This window comes from Camelus ferus, chromosome 15, assembly GCF_009834535.1.
Source record: "Camelus ferus isolate YT-003-E chromosome 15, BCGSAC_Cfer_1.0, whole genome shotgun sequence".
NCBI lineage: Eukaryota > Metazoa > Chordata > Mammalia > Artiodactyla > Camelidae > Camelus > Camelus ferus.
The window spans coordinates 40,875,718-40,900,038 of record NC_045710.1 but is presented as its reverse complement, the minus strand read 5'-3'; positions in this window follow the sequence as shown (position 1 = coordinate 40,900,038).

Below are 24,321 nucleotides of genomic sequence, written 5' to 3'. Positions count from 1 at the left end.
TTTCAAGAAGGTAAGGAATGCTGCTGAGAGGTCAAATATGGTAAGGACTGACTGTCTACTGAATTTATCAACAAAGAGGTCATCACTGACCTTGCCAAGAAAAATTTCAACCAACTTGTAGGAGCAGAAGTCATATTGCAGGACGTTGAGGACTGAATGAGAGAGAAGGAGACAGCCAAGTACCAGGAACTACTTCTTGAGGCTCTTGGTAGGTTCTTGGGTGCCTAATACATATACAAGCACACGCTGAATGATCAATAAATACTCAACCTAAAGTTATATTGTGCTTCAAGTTATTACATGTGTGTCTAATAATTTATATTTATAGCAAATATAGCTCAGATGAAAGACCTCAAAAGAAAAGACAGATTGCCTGTCCAACAACTGGTTAATCATAACCCTGGATAAATTAATTTTTTAAATAAGCAATCACATTTCCAAAGTTCCCAGAAGTCTACAGAAGTAGAAGAGGAGAGGAAGAAAAAGGAGGGACTGAGAAGGCTTACGTGTTCCTCCCTTTAGACAAATATTAGGGTTTTGTTCCCCTCACTGCATTGGGATATAAATGAGCCCAAATCCCCCAAGCATCCCATCCTGCTCTGGAAGCTGGATGCACTGATTAAAGCCTCAAGTCAGTTTTCTTACTCATTGGTGTCACATTCTGAGGGGTTTCCAGTCTTGTCATTCTCATGCTATGAAAAAAAGCAAGGATCTATGAAAAGAAGCAAGGATCTATGGGTTCCTCCTTTAGTAATTGCGGTGATTTACATGCCTTCTGGAGAGACCACAGTTTGAAAAAGCATACGATGAAATAAGTACAGACGCACCAACTTGGCAAGGTTCATGGAATACTCTATTTTAAAAGGCTCCCCTCTGATTATCTGCAACAGAATGGAAGACTGTTTATCCTGTCATCATTTATATCCCTACTGTCTTTATGGCTGCCCTGCTGGTATAATAGGCTGCCTAAGACTCACATTTATTATGAGAGTACAGAGAGAGACATTTACATTCAAACATACAGGACTGGAATTATGTATAATTCTGTTCTCCTGTCTATATGGATTTTTTTTTTTCTCTCTCCATCATCAACTTGCAATTTTGTCCACACAAGGCCAGGCGTCTCGGTGATGAATGGGAGAGTCAGTCAACCACTCAGCGGCTTTGTTTACACTGAGTATCAGCAAGCATCTGGACCATCAGCTGAAATCTGCCCTTCTCCATCTTTTGCTGGTTGCTATGCAGGCACAGCCCCTGTTTGTTTTGAAACAAAACTAACGAGTTGCATTTTCCTTATTTTTCTGTAAAATGTGTATGATCATGACAATAAGCAGATTGGGACACAGTTTGAAAGAGGGGGAAAAAGGGTTTTTGTTTTGTTCTTTTCTCTAGTTCTCCCCATTGTTCTCTTATCCCTAGACACGGTATCTCTATAAAACTATCCCTTCCATATTAGTAGAGTGTCTGTGTGTTTCACAATAACTGTATGAAGGAGCAGGGCAGAGATCATGCACTGACTAATATAAAACCTTAAGGTCAAAAAAAAACCAAAAAGTGACTAGCCTAGAACATTACAGAGCTGTAAGTGGCAGAATTAAAATAAGAACACAAGAAAAGTCGAAAATACCCAGCTGAAATTTCTTTTCCCCAAAACAAACCCCAGGATTTCAAAAAAGGAACACTGAAAGGTTCTCTCCAGTAAAGATTTGGCTAGTTGATCAGATTGGATTTTCTTCACACTGGAAGGAGCAGTAACTCAACTTGAGTGGAATCAGCATACTTTGCAAGTGTGGGTTTGCCTTTCCTGACTACAGGACCTATCTCTCCTCACTCCACCAAGAGCTTACGCAGTGTTTGATCCACTGACACAGGATCCCACGTACTTTGTAACGATCAGGTGACCAGGCAATCCACCGGTGCTATCACTTACTGGGCCATCTGGAAGATGCTGACCTCGTAGAGCAATGGAATGGCCCAGCTCAAGCACAGCTCAAGCACCAGCTTGTACATATCACCCCAGGAAAATGGGGGCTCTTCCTCCAGAATGTTATATAATACCCAAAATCAATGCCCTATTAATGGGGCTGTCTTTCCCATAGGTAGAAACATGGATCCAGGAAACAAAGGGTGGAAACAGGAGGGGCCCAGCTTACTCTCACTCTCAGTGACCCACCCACCTGAGGAATATGTGCTTCCCTTCCCCTCAATGCAGTGCTCTGCAGGTTTAAAACTTCTGATTCCCAGATAGGAATGCTTCCACCATGGGACACAGCAAGACTGCCATTGAACATTAAGCTAGGGATGCTGCCCATTCACTTCATGTTTCTTGTATTAACAGACCATTTGGCAAAGAAAGGAGTTATATCCTGGCAGGGGTAACTGGCTTAATCATTAGGAAGAAGTACGACTGCTGTCATAGAACGAAGGTATGGAAGAACGTGCCGGCACGCAGATGAACTTAATCAGTGTCTATCTGGCACCGTTTTGATTGTAAATGGGCAAATTCACAGCCACATACTGTGAAGAACATACTATCCGAGGCCCAGAACCCACAGAGATTAGAGTCTGAGTCATCCCCGCAAGTAAGCCATTTGGATGAAGAGGTGCTAGCCAAACCTAAGTGGAATCTAGAATGATTCGTAGAAAAGAGAAACGGTAAATTGTAGCCTTGAGACCAGCTGAAGCAGCTAGAGCTATAGCTCATCCCACTAATCTTCTCTTGTCATTTTTCTAGGAAAAGCCCAGGAGAATACAGGGGGAGCTTTCCCAGAGCACGTTATATGAAAGTTACAGCAACACGAACGGTGCGCTATTGTGGGTGCTGTGCTGTCCTGTCTAGATCAACCTCAGGACTCAACTGACCACCCATTCCCCACCTCCTGCAAGTGTTGGCAGCTGATGGCTTTCAGCTGAGTTTATCTTTGAGCCTCACCGTGGGCCGAAGAGGGCTATCTAAGCTAAAGAGAGCCTCTATCCTAAGTCACACCTCCACCCTCCAGTATCTGGAGGAAACTCACATCCAAACATGTGAGTATACAGGCCTAGCTCTCCTGTTTCTAATTTTTCCCTCAGAGAATTCCCGTCATCCTCTCACAGGTCTGGTTCCCTAGAACACTCTCAATAAACTCCCAAAGTAATCTCATTCTGAATATTTTCCCAGGGAATCCAACCTGACACATGGAATATTAGATTAGAAAGATATAAATTAAAAAAATTAAAAATATGCTGCTATATCTATTTGTCCTCTCTATGCAAAATATCCTCACCCAGGATATTTCAAGCCCCAAGGCCACTTCAGCGTAGCATATTGAGAAGAGAGCTTGGGCAAGGTAAGCTGGTTTAAGATGAATGAACGTCTTCTGAATCAGATGCAAAAAGCCAAGAGAATCAATCACCTCAAGATTTGAAAGCAGTGAAGATCAAATCAAAGAAAAATGAAGATAATCTATGAAATATGCATGACAGTGTGTTTAATTAAAGAATTACTTTGTTCACGCTGAGTAGAACTTTATTGGACAATAACCTCTTGGCTTCATAAGGCTCTGTGAAGCTAAGAACGAGCAGGGAGGGGACACATGAGAATAAGCTCACCAGTGGAGGGTGGGTAGGCAGGTAGCTGAGTAAGCAGGGACTGACATAGGCAGATGTATTCTCTTTGAATTCCTGCCTTCTATTTCTTCAAAACAACTTGCATTTTGTAGACTTTCAACTTTTTACATCCTTAATACTTTTTAAATTTTTTTTTTCAGATTGCAAATAAATTACAGTAGTTTCATGTGTTAACAAGCTAATGCTGATCTTTACTGAAGTGTGATTGTTTTGCACATTTTAATTTGATTTGTGGCACTAAATCTTTATAACAAGCACTGATGGTTTAGAGTATTCTAAGGGAAACATTTTCTTTTTATTTGAGGTGGGGTAAATCCGTACAAAGATGCACCGAGGGCAGTGTGAGGTGCTGGGAAAGCACGGGGCTGGGGCTCAAAGATTTGTGTTCCTGTCTAGTTCTGATGCCCTCAAGAAGGCACTTCACCTCTCTAGACCTCGGCCTCTTCATCTTTGAACCAAATGAATAGGACTGGATGATTTCAAAGGTTCCTTCCCCTAAGGTACTATGAGTCTGATGTTATAAAGTCACTAAAATGTCCTGCTAGAAAACTTACAACCCTAGTTTGTGTATATCCAGCCCTAAATGATTTTCTTTTGAGGAGAAACGATCATTGCAAATAAAATGAATTAACATGACACATGGGATGTGGAACATTTAAACTGAAAATGAGGGAGCTAAAATTCTGATGCCATCCATAGACACCTGCAAGTTCAAAAGGCTCAAGCTTGGGAAAGAACAGCATGGGTTTCCGCCGACCTCCTCTCAGAAAGACCTGGTGGTAAGTAGCACACCAGTGTTCTTGATAAAGGCTGAATGGCGGCAGGCACCATGGGGTTGGAGCACAAGAATCCCAGCCCCCTCCAAAAAAATAAGCCTCACAGATTCAAAGTCCTCAGTTTCCACCACTTCCAGCCTCCTTCTCTCAGCCTACCTCCCCTAGAACACACAGCCCTGAAATTCAGTGACGAGGGGCAGAGACTTTAAGTGGGAAGCCAAGGGAAGAGCCTCTGGATGAGAGAAAAGATCTCAGCTTCAAAGAATCCAAAACCCAAGCCCCTCAGACAACTCAGGAAAACTGGGTTCAGACTTTCAGCCCAGCTTCCAGTAAAAATAAGCCCAAGATCCAAGAGCGGTGCTTAGCAGTGTATTAGCCAGTGTATTTCTCATACCCTATCCCCAAATTTAAAGTGTTCCTGACTAAAAAGTGACAACGTAGGAGCCATCTGCTCTTCAGTGTACCCACATTAGCAGTATTGGCCATGTTTTCCTTTTCAGGAGACTTAAGTGAGATATGCAGAGCTGGCACTTAACAAAGTGGAACTGTTTGGGTCTGGTGTCCCCAGCCCCTCTCTTCCATAGCCTCCTCACTGTTCCTGACATTAGGTGTCCCCAGTCCTCCTGCAGTCTCTTCCGTTTCTTCCCCTACTCAATCTTCCTCTTAAATCAATTTGCTTGAAATCCTTAAATGTATATGTTTGCATATCTATCCTGTGCACGTTTTAACATTGATCAAACGGCTTAGAACAAACAGATGAAACCCCATTACATAGAACAGACTGTTTACAGACTTTTTTTAGTGTTGTGAGATCCCTGAAATTCCATCACATAGACAGTCACCGACTAAACTTACAGACTTGCTTTAGATCGTTTATATCCCTTCTGTTTATTTGAATCATAATGGGAATTCTGTTCCTCTTCATATCAAAGATGTTTTTAGAATCTAGGAAATGTTACAAATAGGAACCAACCTCCCATTTGCTGTATATAAGACACAGCTAAGAGTGAAGTTTTCTGGAGACATATATTGAAAGTGGTAGATCATAGAAATTGAGATGACAACACGGTGGAATTATCTTTTGAGTAAAATAATAAAATACTGGTAGAGAATCTATCATTTAGACATTAAATTTAACAGATATGTATAAAAAGCAGAAAACTAAGCTGCCAAATGACAGAATAACCCAACTGCCTGAGAGTCTTCACAATGTTAAGCTGACTTTAAATATGTGGGAGGAAAAAAATAGAAAAGATTTAAAAAAAATTTCTCTCAAATAAGCATTAAATAAATGGGCTATTTAAGGAAAACCTCAGGCCCGAAGAACAGTGACAGTTTAAACTCCCTAACAATACCAGGAGCAGTGACAAAGGAGCTTAGGGCTTCAAATTTATTACAGGTATCATCGTACTTGTAGAGAGCCTTCTGAGAGTGAATAGCACGTAGTATTCACATATGAAAATGCCTAAATCTCTCTCTCTCTTTTTTTCCATCTGCTCACTGCATAGCCAAAATAATCACTGCCTGTGGGTGGGCAGATTGCATGACTTCTAGAGCCAGCGGTCACATCCAGACTGCCTCCATAGCTGAAATTTTGGACAGAGCCTACAGACCATAACAAGGCTCAGCCATTGTGCTCAGCACTTTTAATGATTAGCAAAGCTCTCATCAAAGAAATGCAGAACAGCAACTTGGCCAACAGAGTCCTTGACAGAAGCACCTCCAAGCTGTAATGATTCTATCAGTTAGTTGTGAAGCCTCTAACTAAAATCATAAAATACGTTATTCTTATTCCAATAAAAGGTGATAATGTAGATTAACTTTCTAAAGTATAAATTTATTTTACAGGAGATTTTGCTGTAAGTCAAATTATTAAGGTAGTTCTTTTTTTTTTTAATGATGGAAGGTATGCTCATCAGTATTACCCAAATTTGTTCTACTGAACAGATGTTCCACAGAGGAAAACATAGTTCCCATGGTCAAATAAGTCTGGGATATATTTTCATCTGGGACATTCACCATACTAATTAGAATATAAATTAGCTATAGGAAAGATTTTTAGTAAAAAAAAACAAAGCATAACTGTTCAATTTTTTTTTTAACTCTGATATTGGCAAACTAATTTCTCCCACCAAGTTGTTTCACATAGCCTTTGAACATCTGGAGACACTTGTTTACAGATGCATGTTCTTTGGAAAACTTGGCAATAGAGAATCAGTCACAGCTTTCAAAAAAAGATTTTTTTTCTCAAGTAACTACATTCACTTTATTTCATTAAAATTTTTTATTCAATTTCCAAGATTTCTGTAATTGAAATAAAGAATTGTGATAGATTTAAGTTGGAGGCATCTGTGCTAATCTGAAACCAGAGAGAAAACTGGGAGAACTGAAGGGATCCCAGCATCCACCCTGCTGAACTGATTCACCTGCACTGATTCACCTCAGAGTGGTAACTTCTGAACTGGGTTCCCATTTCTTTAGGTAGAAAATGGAAGGATAGCGCCATCCTACCTAGCTATAATAAGCCGATTCCAAAAAACTTGTAGAAAAACAGAAGCCACTTAAAATGGTTGAAACTGCCTAAGGCTTTGCTGTTAGTAACAGAATCAGAATAATAATTTCTTTTGTGAAACTACTTGCTTATTAAACTATGGCTATATAAAACTGATCTGAGAAAAAAAAAGGTGGGGGAAGGATAAAAAGCTTGGTGCTGAATTAATTTTCAAGGTCTTAGTAAACTATTGTTAATTCAATGGTATTATTAATTCAGTGGTTGAATACATTTTATTTCTCTGGTTTATGTTTGATTTGTATTTGAAGGCAGAGTATTTTTAAAAAATATTTCTACAAAGAAGGAAGGAGTGAGAATTATTTATATCTTTTTAAAATTTTGAAAACAAAGATGGATAGTGGCAAGGTATCAAAAGAAAAAGTTTTTTTCTCTAGAGACCTTCAGAAATTAAAATTTCAGAAATTCAAAAAGTATACTATATATTTTTCTTCTTATAATGAAATAGGTGCAACTATGGAGTGATTTAAGATAACTATTCTTTTATTCTACAAGAAGAACAGCTATAGAAAATTTATCATGAAGCTAAAAAAAACACAGTAAGTTGAAAAGGTCACTGTTTTTAAATTAAAGATGTTTCTTTATACTTAGAATATGGCATTGGAATCCAATGGAATAGTAAACTGAATAATTTAGCTTTTACAGGTTTTATATGAGTCTATTAGAAAGTTACACAATGAATTCCATTATTTCAAAACACCTGTCTTCAAAACAAAATGTTAAATTCACATAATACTCTTAAAAACTAACACAAAATCAGTTTTATAGGAAATCAATGTAATGTATTTAATTATGTACACTGCAGTCTTTATAGCCCCCTTTCTTTTCTCTTTAAATTCTATTTAATTTGATGACTTTTGAAATAATCAACTATTATAGAATAGACCCATTACACTTTGCATTAAGTGAGCATTACTGCAAATGGTGCTAATAGAGTTATCCTGCTAGAAATTCCCTGCTTTTTCCCAAGTAAAATAAATTTGTGCATACTTGTGAATAGGTCCCTTATTCACATGACAATGTAGTTTGGATATCTGTCCATATTTGTTAAAAAATCTACCTCACTTTTTGATACAAATGAATTTATTTACAAAACAGACTCACATAGAAAACAAACTTATGGTTACCAAAGGGGAAAGGTGAGGTGGCAGGGAGAATAAATTAGGAGTTTGGAATTAATAGATACACACTGCTATGTGTAAAATAGATAAATAACAAGGATCCATTGTATAGCACAAGGAACTATGTTCAATGCCTTGTAACAACAACCTATAATGGAAAAGAAGCCGAAAAAGAAACTCTCTCTACATATTCATATACATATCTGAGTCACTTTGCTGTATACCTGAAACTAACACATTTTAAATCAAATATACTTCAACAAAAAAGAAAAACACCTATCTCATTTTTAAATAAAATTTTTGCAATATTGCTCTATTATTTGTGTGAATCATAACTGATAGATATTTAGATTATTGCCAGATTTCTTGTGCATGTATTTGTTACAAATGTGTTGTGATGGTCATCCTAGTAAATTACCTCTTTATGTTTTTGTTCATATTTCTATAGGGCTGAGCTACCTTTTCTTATTAATTTATGAATATTTTACTAAAAATAAAATTAGTCCTTTCTCATATGCTTTCCCAATTACTTTTTTCCATGGTTGTCATTCATGCTTTGACTTCAGTACTTTGTTTTACTGAAGGATTTAATCTTTATGTCCTTAAATTTATCAGTCTCCCTTCATGACCTCCAAATTTTGTATCATGCTTAGAAGCCCTTTACTTTACTACAGCAATATTCGAATGTTTTACTCCATTGCTTTCATGGTTTTATTTTTTATGTCATGTTTGATTTATCTGAAACTCATTTTAGTTTAAGAAGTGAGTAGTGATCTTACTTTAGGTCTCCAAATGTTATGTCAATTTACTGAACATCATTTATTAAATAATCAATTCCCCCCTCCATTTATTTGAATCCTACCTTTATCATATATTAACTCTATTTCATATAGTTTTTACTTTTACTTCCATACTCTTCAGTCCTTTCTTAAATCAGTAATAAACTCTTACAAGTTCTCTAGATTTATACTTTATGTTAATATCCAGTAGGGCTTATTTTTCCACATTACTCTTCTCATTTACAATCCTTCATTTTAACCTTACTCTTTATCATTCCAGATGAAATCTAGTACCATTTTGCAAATTTTCTTGAAAGCAATCTTGCTGGCATGCTGAAAGATTTGTGAAAATATACATTTTAAACATATATTGTTCTTATCCAAAGTATTTCTCTTAATTTAATTCTTCTTTACTATCTTTAAAAAAGATTGTTTTTCTCACGTAAGTTCTACAAATTGGTAATTATTTGCAGACGCTGTATATTAAATATCTTATTCCATTATGTTTTTATTTTTTAATTTCAATATTTTATTCAACCCAATATGTCTAAATATCATTTCATATGTATTTAACATAAAACATGATTAATGAGAGTTAAAAAATTTTTTACAGTAAGTCTTCAAAATCCAGCATGTATTTTTCACTCACAGCATGGCTCAGTTTGAACTAGCCACATTTCCAGAGCTCAACAGCCATTTATAGTTAGTGGCTATCATACTGGACAGCACAATGCAGACAATTCTCATTTATAGTTCAGCGTGGAATGTTGCTCTACAGAAGTCTGAGGTCTGTCTGAATTTTTTCTCTTTTGGAAGTGATTAGCTTTTTCTGGTGCCTGAACAATTATGTCTTCATTCCTGAAACTCATTAACTTAACAGGGACATATATCCATGTAAGGAATTCTATACCAAATTTTCATGTCCATTCCCCACATAGATGTAGTTCTTCATTTCAGGAATCTCTTCTCGTGAGATTTCTTTGTAGTACTGCTTTTCTTATTCCACTTGTTATAGAGAACATATAGAAACTGTGTGTTTCTAAAATGATAGTTTTGTATATAGAAAACTTTTTGGTTATTTATCTTCACTCTGTTACTTCTAGAACAGCTTTTAGTTGATTATTTTAGGGCTTTCAGGTTCATACTGCTATCATTTGCAAAATTAAAATTAGCCCATACTTCCCAATATTTATACATCTAAATTTAATTTTTGTCTGATGAATCTAGTAGCTGTACTTCCAGAGAAATAATAAATGATAACAAAGTAAAAGAGTATCTTTGTATTTCTCCTGAATGTAACAGGAATATCTTAGTGCTTTCAATATTAAGCCTGATGCTTGCTTTTGAATTAACACATGTATTTATCACATGCTAATGAAGATTCCATTTCCATATTAAAGAGTTTTAAAAGTTTTAATTTGAAATACATATTGCTTTAAAAAAATTGCATTTTTATCATCTATTAAATTGATCGTATTTTTTACTCCATCTTTTAATTTGGTAAATGTTATCACTAGTTTTCCAAATATTAAGGCATTCTCCATATAACTCTAATCTATTTGCCAATAATTTGTTTTGCATTTTTGTGTCCATGGGTTAATAAAGTTGTTCATTTTTGTTTTTCCCTTTCTGTTATCATTAGTCAAATTTTGTATCAATTTAAACTTTTTTATATGAGAGAAAATATTTAACAGTATTAGAATTATTTCCTTCTAAACTCTATAAAGTATTTGGAAGAGTTTATCTGTAATGTCTTCTGAGAATGATGTTTCTGGAGAATAAAAAATAATTTTCTCAATTATCACTTTGGATTTTGGGACTGTTTAGTTTCCCTACATCTTTTTAAGTTAATTTTAGTATTTATGAGGTTTTTTAATTGGAAAAAAATATCATTTTGTCTAGGTTTTCAAATAGAATTAGAGAAAATATGTAGGATACTCATAACAAATTTAGTTTTTTTCTCTATGTGCATCTTTTTCAACAACTTGATTTGAATAATTAATTCACTTTGTTAATCTTTCTTATTTAGGAGTTTAAGATTATGGGAACTGTGCTATACAGAACTGTAAGTATATCCCATTGGTTCTGAAACTTATTGTTTTTATTTTCATTATTTTATAAACATTGCACAATCAAGGTTTTGATTTTCTTTTTGATCAGTGAGTTATTAAATGTAAAGATTTCATGAATTGTTATCAAAGACATTTGTTATATTTTGTTGGTTTGATTTTATATTTCAAGTTGGTTGTGCTGGAGTTCAATTTCAGTATCTCAAATATTCAAATCAAACTTTTGTTGAACCAATACTGAATTTCAGATAGCCATTCACAAAGCCTGGAAGTGTAAGATTTCTATTCTACAAAATGAAAATAATAATACTTATCTCATTGGTATTCTCTGTAGACCTTATTTAAAACTAAAGCCCCACGGATAGCATTCCATATTCACTTACTGTGCCTAATTTTTCTGGACAACACTCCTCACTACCTAAAAATTATACATGTATTTTACTTATACATCTGCTTACATTTGTGTCTCTCCCAACTATAATATCAGCTCTACTGGATTTGAGAACAAAGTCACATATTTAAGCTTTCTGCTTAAATTTAATATCATTTTGTCAGGTGTCTCAAAATGTTGCTATTTTATGAGGACTGCATTAATTATATAGCTTAATTTAGGATTTGCAATCTTGGAAATCTGGATTACACATAGCAAATACTCAGTATATATTTATGTCTATGTTTGTGTTTCTATAATAAATAAACTTGGATTATATGAGAAATCACAGAGAAACCTATTGTGAAAGCATAGCATGGTGCTCACTTACTCTCACATATAGAAGGCCTATCGGCACACAATTTGGTCCTATCTGTTCATCTCACATACCATTTGGCGAAGAGCAGTTGCTCAGTATATGTTGGTTTCCTTTCTATCAAAGGAACAGAATTGGCCTCAAGAGGCACCTATCTCTTAAACAGAGTTTTATGTCTCTATGCTCATTATAAGACTCAAGCGGGGATAAACAATTTTTTCAAAAAGATAGTTCATCTAACTAGTCAAATTTTATTTTGACCTTGAGCAAGTCTCTTATAGAGCCTCAAATGTACATACAAAAATTAACCACCAAACCAATCAAATCAACCAGATCAAGTTTTATTACCTGGTCATTTCACTTAAGAAAATGGAAAGTCAATGAGATTACTAAATCTTACAATGAATGAAGTAAAGGTATCCATATCTATTTATTGGAAATTTGCTTCCAATTATTATTAATGCCATTATGTATCTGAACTCAAGCTAAATTTCTTTGGATTCATTTGATTTGAAATGAATAGTACCGTACAAGGCTCCTGTAAAATTAGTGTGTTTATAAACACTCTGAACTAGAATACATAAGAGATCTGAAAGATGCCCATTGGCTACTCAGACATGTCTTTAAGCTGAGATTTCTTGATCCAGCTCTCAATTTTATCAGTCTCTCAGAAGGTGGTCAGATTCTGTGGAGTAAACTCACATTAACCAAACTCAGAAACCAACTCTGATAACAGAGGAAAATATATTCACTTTGGATAAAACTTAACTATCTGAAAACCATGATGGCTGCAAACCAAAAACATTCACGCTCTTCGGTATTATCTTCTTGGTTCAAGCAACTGGTTCTTTAAACATCCATATGCATGTTTTACACTTATTGTTCATATACTGTTGATTAGATTGAGAAACATCATGCTTTCTCATTGGATTTAGGAGACATCTCTGCAGTACACAGTGACAAAATATTTCTTAAAGTGATCCACTCCATATTTACTCATTCATTCATTTATTTTTCACTTGTTCATTCTCTTATTAAATATTAAATATCTGCTACATGACAGAACTTAATCCAGGCACTGATGAAATAGCAGTAAAACACAATCCCTGATTTAAGAAGGTCACAGTCTGGAGTGGAAGACAGACATATTAAAAGATAAGTTACAATATGGTGTGACAAATGCTTTGACAGGGTGCTACAAAGCATACTGTAGCTGTCTCATCTAATTAGGTTTTTGTTAATTGCGCTTGTTTCAATTTCAGAGGCTTTTGGGGGGAAGGATGAGGAGTAAGGGTCAAACTATTTAAATACTAACTCTACCCTGAACTATAAAATGTACTTTTGGGGCAAGGAGAACTGTTACTCACACACACTTTACATTCAGCAACAGTAATCATTCTTCATCTTGGCAAAAAAATAACCCAAAGGTAAAAGTAGACTTTATAGCAAACAAGCTCATATTCAATGGGCCATATCTCCAGGTCCCTGTAACCCAGCTGGAGGTCACCACCATCTCTAATAGCTCTTACTTGGAACCAAGATTCACACCTTAATGATGAAAGCAACATTACCTTGTGGAATTAGAACCATGAATTGTCCAGCCCAGCTATCTTTAACAGCAATCCACTAAGACCTCAATGCCAAAGACTGAAGAGCTACCCCAGTTCTCCATGATTTTTCTTATATACTATACGGCAACTAGAAAGATGTAAGAATAAGAGAATAAAGAAGTGGTGATTAAAAGGCCAACACTTGTGCATCACACTTGGAAGCTGATTTTAACCAACCATGAGGCCAATGTTATAACTCGTCCAGGCAAAGCAAGCATCCAAATAGTAGAGTAAGGACTCCAAAGGCAAGGTACACTAAAATAGCACAACACATTTTACATCTGAGAATGTACCTGGGCTGAAAACTAAACTCCTGTATATCTTTTTGACCTAGACATAAATGAACAGGCTCACTTGAAAAGGTGTTGTTCTACCAAGTTTCATACCAGGGTCAGCATTTTGAAATTGCCCTCCAAAGAGAGCAAGAGTGATATATTGTAGAACACAAACATTTTAAAATTCCTATTGGATGTAACCTTTTTTTCCTTCAGTGTAGTTGGGAATTATGTTCCATTATTGTTCAGCAACTACTAAAAAGAACAGAGCAGCAATAATTCTTTTGAATTTCAGAGCTTCAAAGTAAAATTTCTTGCTATTATCATTAGAGATACGCACTTACTCATCAGCAGACTGTGTCCTCATTCTAAAATATCGCCTTTGTAAGCACAAGAGGTCCCAAAGGAGAGAATCAATGGTTATTGACTTCAAACCACTGACGCAGCAAATGACATTCATCTGTTAGGAAGGAAAGGTTGAGAGACTGACACAAGGTCAGTTTCTCTCCAAAACTCACGTGTGCACCCTTTCCTGTCAATTCACTTCCATTTATCCCAAGAGATTGACTAGCAGTCTTTCTCATAAGATCTCAGTAATAATTGGGAAACTAAATTATTTCCCAATTTGTATCATTTTAAGACTTCTTGATGATGTTGAATTTCAAGAAATGAACATGACTTTTATGCAAAAGATAGAAAAGTATTGTTCCTAGTTATTTAAACTTAGCTGTACCACTCAAGTTTAAATAAACCTTACTATTCTTTGAAGGATGGAAATGCTAAATAAACGTGAAAATGCTAATTATAAAATGTTGCATTAAGTGGAAATTATTTATCTTCAAAAGGCTAATTTTAAAATTATTTTAATGAATTCTAGGAAGATTAAAGCATAGTTTTCTCTGCAGCTGCATTAACTCTTCCTAGACACTTGATCTCATCAAAGTTATTCATCTGAATAGCTATCTATGCCTGAAATCTAGATATTTTGAACCAAAAAAAAAGAAATAATGATTATTGCATATACTTTTTAAAAATTCCTCATTTATTAAAAAGATACCTTTTTTCTTTTCAAAATAGCCATCTCTTTGATAAGCTAGATTCATGAACATTCTCCAAAATGAAATGTTTAAAAGGAAACAATGATCTGAAAATTCTAGAATCCAACACTATTAGTTCCTTGAGGGCAGGAATCTTATCTTAGTTGCCTTGTAGTCCTTAATCTAGCACAGTTCCTGGAAAACAGCTGGACTCATAATAAATGTTAAGTCAGTCAGTCAAAAGAATGTTCTTTTTGTCCATTGTTTTTGGCATAGTTAATAATAACAGCCAATGGTTATTAAGTGCTTTTATTTACCAGGCACTGTGACCACTTGATATATATTAACTGTTTTAATTTTCACAGCAATCCTATGACATCTGAACTACTACTATCCCCATTTTACAGATGGGGAAACTGAAGTACCGAGAGGTTAGGTAACTTGCCCAAGATACCCATGTACTATATAGTAGAACCAGGATTCAAATCTGGTAAGCTACCCCAAGTCCTCTTACATAGTCATGACACTACACTCTCCTACCTTTCTGAATTATAAGATATCAAAAATTGAAGCAGCTTCCAAATATTTTCCATAGGGGCTAGTTACCTATTTAAAAGATTTCATGGGGGTCTAGATTGTTCTAGCAATCTTAATTTTAAAATAAGATATTGTATATCCTTGGAGCTGGTTTAAAATAAATAAAATACTAAATCAGTCAAAAATAGTTATTCTAAGATTAAAACATTTGAATAGTTTTTAAAAATTTATTTACCATATTTGTTCCTTTTATTTCAAAAATAATTAAGTTATTCTGCTTAACTAAATTATTTTTAAATACCATTTTCTGAAGGCAAAAAAAACAAAAAACAAAAACCCAGAACCCACTGAGGATTAACAAAACAAAATAAACTGAAGTATTTATACAAGTGCAAAGAGGTTTTAACTTGAATTACATGAATTCAGTACACTAACTCAATATACATGGACAACTAAAACTAAGATAAGTTATGGGTAGAAAATATAATGGAGAAAAGGGTTCCTTCCAATGTGCAGAGTTCATGACAGACACGAGGGGGAGGTCACTGAAGTTGTCACAGGCTGGACCGGATCTCAGTGCTGACCCTAATCTCCACTCAGGCTTCAGGTCCTACTGACTGATTTTCATGAAGTGAAGAAAGCCTGCCAAAAGGTAAATTTTGATGCCCAAGAGTCTGGAGGAGAGATGAGCAATAGAAGAGACCTTGACCCCAACCAGCTCCAAGGATAGCACTGGAGCCAAATGTGAGCAGGAGTTTTCTCTCCATTTCTGTGATGAATACACAATGGCACTGATTCTTCTGACGGCCTCTGGATTTGCAGATTTCAAGAATCATGTATTTAGTACTCAGGGCAAGAACCTTAAAACAGAGAAGCAGCAGCAGAAGCTACTGTGGGTAACAGAAGGGATTAATGTTTATGGAGCACTTAACACATGCCAGATGCTCTCCAGCCACTCCAAATGCATCACCTCAATCTTAAAACAATCTCCACTTCCCAGATAACAAACTGAAGTTCAGAGAAGGTGAGCAACTTGCCTAAGAACACACAGCTAAATGGTTGCACCAGTATTCAAACTCAGATAGTTTCGGCTTCAGATGTCTATCTCTTAAAACTGAGAAATCTGGTAGAAGAATGGATTTTGGGGGGACATAACTTTATTAACCTGCAGGAGAATATTCCCTAGGGATTCCCAAGAATGCTTTTACAGGGGGTATAGTGGTAGTAGTAAGGGGATTTTCTGAGATGCTGAGTTCCTGCTTGAGCAGGTAGGACAGTGTCTAAATAGAAATTCTAACATGAACTCATTATTTTCACAGACTGGTGAGCCCTAAGGCTATTTGGACATTTTGCATATTTTATATTTGGGGAGGGAAAGTATGTGGGCATTAGCAGAAATTAGTCAATACTGTTGTATATGTATTAAATTCCAATACTGAAGTAATGAGCTAGCTAAAAAACTGAACAGTAAGATTCATCTAGACTAAGGATTGGGCTTGAAAAAAGGGGATCAAATGCTTATTCAATAAAGCATTTGCACAAACATAATAAGAAAATCTAACAGAATTCCCAGTGAAATTCAGCTAGCCATTGACATGAAAAAGAATTTAAGGCTGTTTCCTGTGAGTCTAACCAGATTGTGCTAAAAAATTCCACCTGCAAATCATTCTTCACTTGGGACGGAGGTCCCTTTGAGAAAATATCAAAAATGGTGATTGGACATTGGGCAGCCCATCTACAGAAATCTATTTAACTTACAAAATACCTGAAATACTGTTTCAGGAGCACTTTGAAGCTCACTGCCATGTACAACAATCTTTCTTTTCCACCTTAAATTATTTTGGGAACAAGACAGAACTTAAGTAAGTGCAAACAAGGAAAAGATTTCTGTGAGAAAATGCATTTGGAAATCCAACTCATCATGTCCCAAACACACTTCCTCCCCATCTTTTAAGCAGCGAGTGTGGAGATTTTCCTGCTCACAGGGGAGGGTAGATGAGCTTGTAGGGCAGTGACTGAGGGAAAAGTGAATTATTTTCCCTCTGTGTGTTCAATAGGAGAAAGCACCCTGCTTAGTCAAATTTTAAGACTATTGTAATAAGACTATAGAGATATCTGAAATGACAGAATATGAGCACTTGGATCAAACTGGCCTGAAGCCATATACTCCTGGACCTTTAGTTCTGTGACAGTAAATTAAATACCCAGCACTATTTATCAGTTTGCTTTAAGGTGTTTTTAATTTGCAAATTTAACGGTTCCCAACTAATTAATACAGCAGGCTCTCAGAGTGTTAAGAAACTGGGTGGGAGCTTATGATGGGGTGAAGAACAGGAATGGTTCAGGGAGGGAGAGCCATATAATGGGTGATAATCCAGCCTTCAGATGGCATATAGAGGCAAGTAAGAGGAGGAACAGGAGCTCAGAAAAGTTATGCCTAGTGGCACATGGACAGTATCTCCCTGTCATACAGTCTTCACTTTCCCCTTTTCTACCAATGCAGTTTTCTGGGAAAAATCGGCACTGGAAGTGAGGGAGAACAGGAGTAGTTCAAGAGTCAGGATGCTGCAGGGAGGACTAATAGGGTTTCTCCAAACACTGAGCCAAAGTTTGTAGCTGCAGCAGTGAAGTGGATGAGGGGCTAGTAAGAAAAGTTCCCTTTGCAGCTATATTCTTTGCAGATATTTGTATTACAGGGATGGACAGATATTGATTATTTGAAAGGTAAAAATGGAGCTTTTTGGCCAAGATGACTTAAATATCTAAAGAAGACAATTGGATCTCGAGATCTGATTTGCAAGATTTTCGGAATTTTAACTAGATAACCACATTGTGTGTCACTGACACAGCCCCAGAGTCCTCAGAAAGCATTTGAACTTCACAGAGGAGAGCCCTTAACTTTCCAAAACTCAAGAAAGAAAATTAAAATGTAGTTATAAATTTATTACAATCCAGCACAAAGTCATTAACTATAAGCATGGAAGAAAGTATGTCAACAGCAGAGATTAATTAAATTTATAGCAGTAGGAACAGCCCTACATCAGTCATTTGGGAAGCATTTTCCAGCTACAACAAAGCAGCCTGGGGATGGGCAGGGAAGATACTGTGTAATGTAGACTTAAACATATCTAGCAAAGAGCAGACACTTAAGGAAGAATGGAAAATCCTCAAGGACTTCTATAATGACAGCTCAAGTTAAAATAGTACTTAGAGGCAAGTGACAAAGGAGTAATCTAATCAGAGGAGCCTTCATGTTATAGTAACTTCTGAAGGAATTTTCCAAAACCAGAGAAAGAGTTAAATACCCAAAAGGAGAACCTATAAACATTTTTTTTAATGCATACAGAAGAAGAGGGGAGAAAGCAAACAAAAAAGGGTAGTTACATGGATTGAATTTAATAGACTTACCAAATTTACTGAATTTACTAATAGGGTTTTACTTTTCTAGTAAGAATGGGAATCTCCTGCATTTACAAATTAAATCTCCTCAGTATGGGACACTGCAGCTTTTTTTCCCCCAGCATTTTTTAAAGGAGACTTGTGATATATCTAAAGATGAGAAGTTCATGTGCCTCTATGTTTAAGTGCTAATTTGATTTGGGAAACTTATGCACTTAATAATTGCCCCCTTTCTCCTTGTTAATTGGTTCCCTACCTCCACCAGCACCTCCCAGCAGAGGAGTAAAATGAATTTCTTTAGCACTATGTTTAGAATTGTTAACACCTCCTATGAAATTCTACTGTCCTTCACAATAGGAGCAGCGGGAGGAAGACATAACTCTGGCACTCTTTGGGTGATGAAGAAGACTCCCTGGCTTAAAAGGCAAATATCACTCTATTAAATTTCAGGCATGGTTTTGGATTACATCAAATTTAACTGCTAAACTTAATAAACAAATAACTAAAATATCAGGAAGAGGGTAAAATCCATGTTACCTGAAAAGAAAGTAAGAAACCTGAACACAGGGTCCAAGACCATATTTTCACCACCTTAGAGACTGATAATCAAAATATTTAAAAACTGGTATAGATGATGTCAGCAAGATGGCAGAAGAGTTTTATATTTTCATCTCCCCAGAGTGCACCAATTTTGACAACCATCCCCAAATGAGAGCATATTTGTAGGAGTCCAGAAGCACAGCAGAGAAGTTTCAGCACATCACTAGAGCAAAAAAAAACATCAAAGAACAGACTCACTGAAGAAGGTAAAAAGAAGTTTTACTTTGCCTGTGTCACTCCTCCCCCAAGGTGGCATGGCTCAGTGCCAAGAGAGACCCCCTCAGCCCTCAACCAGCCCCACTGAGGGAATGTGAGAGCACAGTGACTGAATGCCCAGTTTCCCCAGTTGTGTGGGACACTTCCGAAGTGACCCACCTCCTTTTCACCCCACCCAGCATGCTGAGAGCAGGCAGGACTTACAGCAACCAGTGCTTGGAACCACAAAGGGCCATGTGTCCTATTAACTGCATTGCAGACTCCATCAAGAAACCAGCCCATGAGCCACTGGGGATGACTCACTTGTGGACCTGTAAACTGTCCCACTGGTACCTCTAATGCTCTGTGCCATATCTCACCTCCCACCCTCTCCCACTTCCCATAGCCAGCCCCCTGAGTGTTCTGCAGATAGCAAGTATGAGCCTTTGCAGATGGCTACTGAGCATGTGCAGAAAGCCAGCCTGACTGCAGGACTGGGAGGAGACACACAGACGTGAGCATTTCAGAGCACTGCTCCAGGAAAAACAAATACGAGGCTCTAAGCACTCAGCCTGGGATTGCAGGATCAAGAGAAGGCATATGATCTTAAAAATCCTCCCCATCCCCAGCAGAAAGAACAAGAGGGGTGTAGCAAGGACTGTTGTGATTACACTGAACTCACTCAGATAAGCCAGGATAACTTCCCACCCTCAAGATCCTCAACTCTGGCTATGTAAAGTAACATATTCATAGGTTCCAGGGATTTGGACATGGATATCACTTGGCGTCATTATTTTACTTACCACAAATAACAAATTATTAAAGGAACTGAAATGTTACACTAGAAAATATTCACTTAATACAAAAGAAGACAGTAAAGGAGGAACAGAGGTAATAAAAAGATGAAGTATATAGAAAGCACAAGCTTAAATAATAATGGGTTAAAGAAGTCACAGGGAAATTAGAAAAAAAATAAATGAATTAAAATGAAACGCAACATATCAAACTTATGAGATGCAACTCAAGCAATCCTCAGAAGGAAATTTATAGTTGTAAACACCTGTATTACAAAAAGAAGAAAGATTTCAATCAATAAACTAAATATCCATCTGAAGAACTAGGGAAAAAAAGCAAAATAAACCTAAACAAATGAGAAGGAAATAACAAAGATTAGAGCACAAATAAAACACAAATAAGATGAAATAGAAAAACAATTTAGAAAATCAATGACACAAAAAGTTGGATTTTTAAGAAGATCCATAAAAACTGATGAACGTTTACCTAAGCTGATCAGGGGAAAAAAAGAGAGAGAGAGAAGACCCACATTACTAGTCAGGAATGAAACAGAAACACCATTATTGATCTTGCAGAAATAATCTTTGATTTTTAGAAAGGAATAATTTACTGGTCTTTAGAAAGGAATAATGCAAAGAATTATATACCAACAAATTTGATGACTTATATGAAATGGAAAAATTCCTTGAAAGCCCAAAACCACCAAACTATCTCAAAATGAAATAAAAAACCTGAATGGACCTATAACAAATAAAGAGATTAAATGTGTAATTTAAGAATTTACTACAAAGAAATACCCAGATCCAAAAGTCTTCACTAGTGAATTCTAGCAAATATGTAAAGAAGAATTAATGCTACTACTTCACAAACTCTTCCAAAAAATAGAAAAGGAGGAAACACTTTCCAATGCATTATAAAAGGACAGAATTCAAAAACACAGAATTAAAAAAAAAAAAGACTAATAACTCATGAAAATAGATGCAAAAATCTTCAACAAACTACTAGTAAACTGAATCTAGCAACATATAAAAAGGATTATACACCATAACCAAATGAGTTTTATCCCAGGAATGTGAAGTTGATTCAACATACAAAAATCAATTAGTGTAATACAATATATTAATAGAACAAAAGACAAAACCACATACTCATATCGATAGATGCAGAAAAAAATTTGACAAAAATCCAGCATCTTTTTATTTAAAAAACAAAAATAGAAACTTCTTCAACCTAATAAAGGATGTCTACAAAATAACCACAGTTAACATCATCCTTCATGGTGAAAGATTAAGAGCTTTTCCCTTAAAATCAGGAACAAGATGTCCACTCTTGCTACTTCCATATAACATTGTACTAGAGTTTCTAAAAAGGGCAATTAGGCAGGGAAAAGAAATAAAAGTAATCACTATTGGAAAGGAAGAAATAAAACTATCTCTATTTGCAGATGACACGATCTCATATATAAAAAATTACAAGACATGCACATAAATATTATAACTAATAAAATAGTTCAGCAAATACCAGAATACAAAAATCAGTGTGCAAATACAACTGTATTTCTATACACTAGCAATGAACAATCTGACAATACTATTAAGAAATTGATTTCATTTATAGTAACATCAAAAAGAATAAAATTTTTAGGAATAAATTTAACAAAAGAAATATAAGATATATACTGAAAAGTATAAAATATCATGCAAAGAAACTACGGAAGACTGAATTACATGGAAAGACATCCAATGTTCATGGATTGTATGACTTAGTATTAAGTTGAAAATACTTCCCAAATTGATCTGTAAATTCAATGCAATCTGTCAAAATCTTGCTTTTTTTTAAGAACTGACAAACTGATCCTAATATTTATGTGAAATTTCAAGAGACCTAGAATAGTCTAAATAATATTAAAAATGAAAAAAAGTTGGAGAATTCATACTTCCTGATTTCAAAACTTACTACAAAGCTGTTATAATCAAGACTATGTGGCACTGGCTGAGCATAGACATATAAATCAATGAAATACAACTGGGAGCCCAGAAATAAACCCTTACATTTATGTTCAATTGATTTCCTACAAAGATGCCAAGAAAATTCAAATAGGCATGATGAATCTTTTCAATAAAGTTAATAAAAGTATTCTAAAATTTTGAGGATGTTTGAAAAACTGTAACATTACTAAAAATCACTGAATTGCACACATAAAGTAGGTGAATATTTTGGTATGCAAATTGTTACTCAATAAAGATGTTTAAAATCCACTGATTGACTTCAAATATAAAAATATTCCTTTTAGATTAAAAAGACAACACATAAAATAACGTGATTTTTAAGACTGGAGAAAAGAGGGATGATTAGGCATTTCAAACTTTTGATAGTTAAAATCCTATATTTAAATGTGTGTCTCATTTTGCAGGTTGAGAAATTGAGGAAGTTTCTGGATGAATTCCTTGTGCACCAACAAGTTCAAGTGAGATTTTGGTTAGTGCCAGCATTACATGACAGAGAAAGCCAAGAAAGAATCACTCAAGTCGATGTCAGAAGGAAAAGGCAAAGATTAGAAGCAGGCATTCTAGGTTTGTTTCAGATCAGCACACATTTGGATGCTTTTAATACTGAACATTTATTAAATGCAAGCAGCTCACTGGGCCAGAGAGAACCTTGAGCTATTTGTGGCCTCCAGCTCCCTGGTCTGAAAAATTGGAGTGGATATCTGTTCATTCTACTTGAGGTTTGAGAACTTCTCTGAATTTATGAAATTGGAAACAGATATTTGAGTCACTTGGAACCATTCTTCATTCATAGCACGGTCATAAGTGTTTTCAGTATATTCTCCCTTGGAGTTGAGCAATATAAAAGTAAATCCCGGGCATATTCTAGAGAGATTCACCCTTTTTTGAATGAAATATGTTTTGAGAGTTTGTTTCGGCTACCTTATCTCTGGATCCCATGAACTCTGAGCTTTGTGTAAGAGTAGCAGCATCATGTTACCAGATCCTGAAATCACGCTTTTCTGGGATGTTCTGATGGCAGAGAGTACAAAGAAACGACTTCTCTGGAATCGTTCCAAGACAGCATGCTGCCAAGGCAATCTGAGGATAATATGCACAGTCCAGTGAAGGCTGCATAATTGCCCATGTGCTATTTTTAACTTACTCTCAGGAGTTACATCACTGGCACTGATAAGCTATTACAATGTGCTCAGATACACATTCAAAATGATTAACTAAGTGTCATGGACTTAGTGACATAATACCGTATATTAAATTTTGAAGGTTGAGCCCTGCTTCCAGGGCTTTTGCCTACAGTGCTGTTTGTTCCTTCTCATATCACCCCATTATTTGGAGAGATGACAGAAGAAGGAATGCAGAGGGGAACTGAGTCACTTAGACCACTGCTAGATGCTGAGGTCAGTGCAAGGCAACTGACTGCTAAGGGTTCTCTAGACTCACTCTGATAAAAATGAAAGTGCCTACTCTAATCAGTTCGCTGATCGATGCTTCTCTTGCACTTACAATAGGCATGGTAATATTTATTTTCTTCAAAGGCTTTCCTCCTATGACTACTAAAGCAGGGCTCACTTCAAAATCAATATAAGTTCATTATCCGAACGATAAATTGTCAATGCATGAAATCATGAACAAGCAAAACTGTTAATACGTTACACTCCTGTTCTCGCAGCCTCTCTAATGTCCTCATTCTGACTTTCCCTCAACCCGAGAACCTCTTCCCCTCCTATCCTCATCTTCTCCCTTCAAGCTAGAGGAATTTCAGATATGAGCCAAGTAGATGAGCCTTTTATTTTAAGCACATGTGTATTTTCAGCTTCCCTGAAACAATTCATGCCTCTGGATAGAAGGAGATGGGTAATAAAACGCTCAAATGATGTTAGAAGGAAAAAAGTAAGTGTCGTGGACAGGCCTGAAGATTTCTGTCATGACCTAGAGTCTACTTTCTAGCTTCTTAGCAGGTCTTCAAATCCAGGACTGACTTGAGTGGTCAACGCCAGCGTAGACTTTTACACTGACCCATGCTTCTCTTCATCAAGCTTTCACCAGGCTTTATAAGACTCTTTAAAGTACCATTTTTAAACTGCTTAGAAGAATTAAACCATCTGAAGTTGTGAAAATTAGGATATCCCTGCAACATTGTGATTCTGGGCTAAAATGAGCCTCTTTAAGATACGTGCTCTTCTAGGATAGGTTAA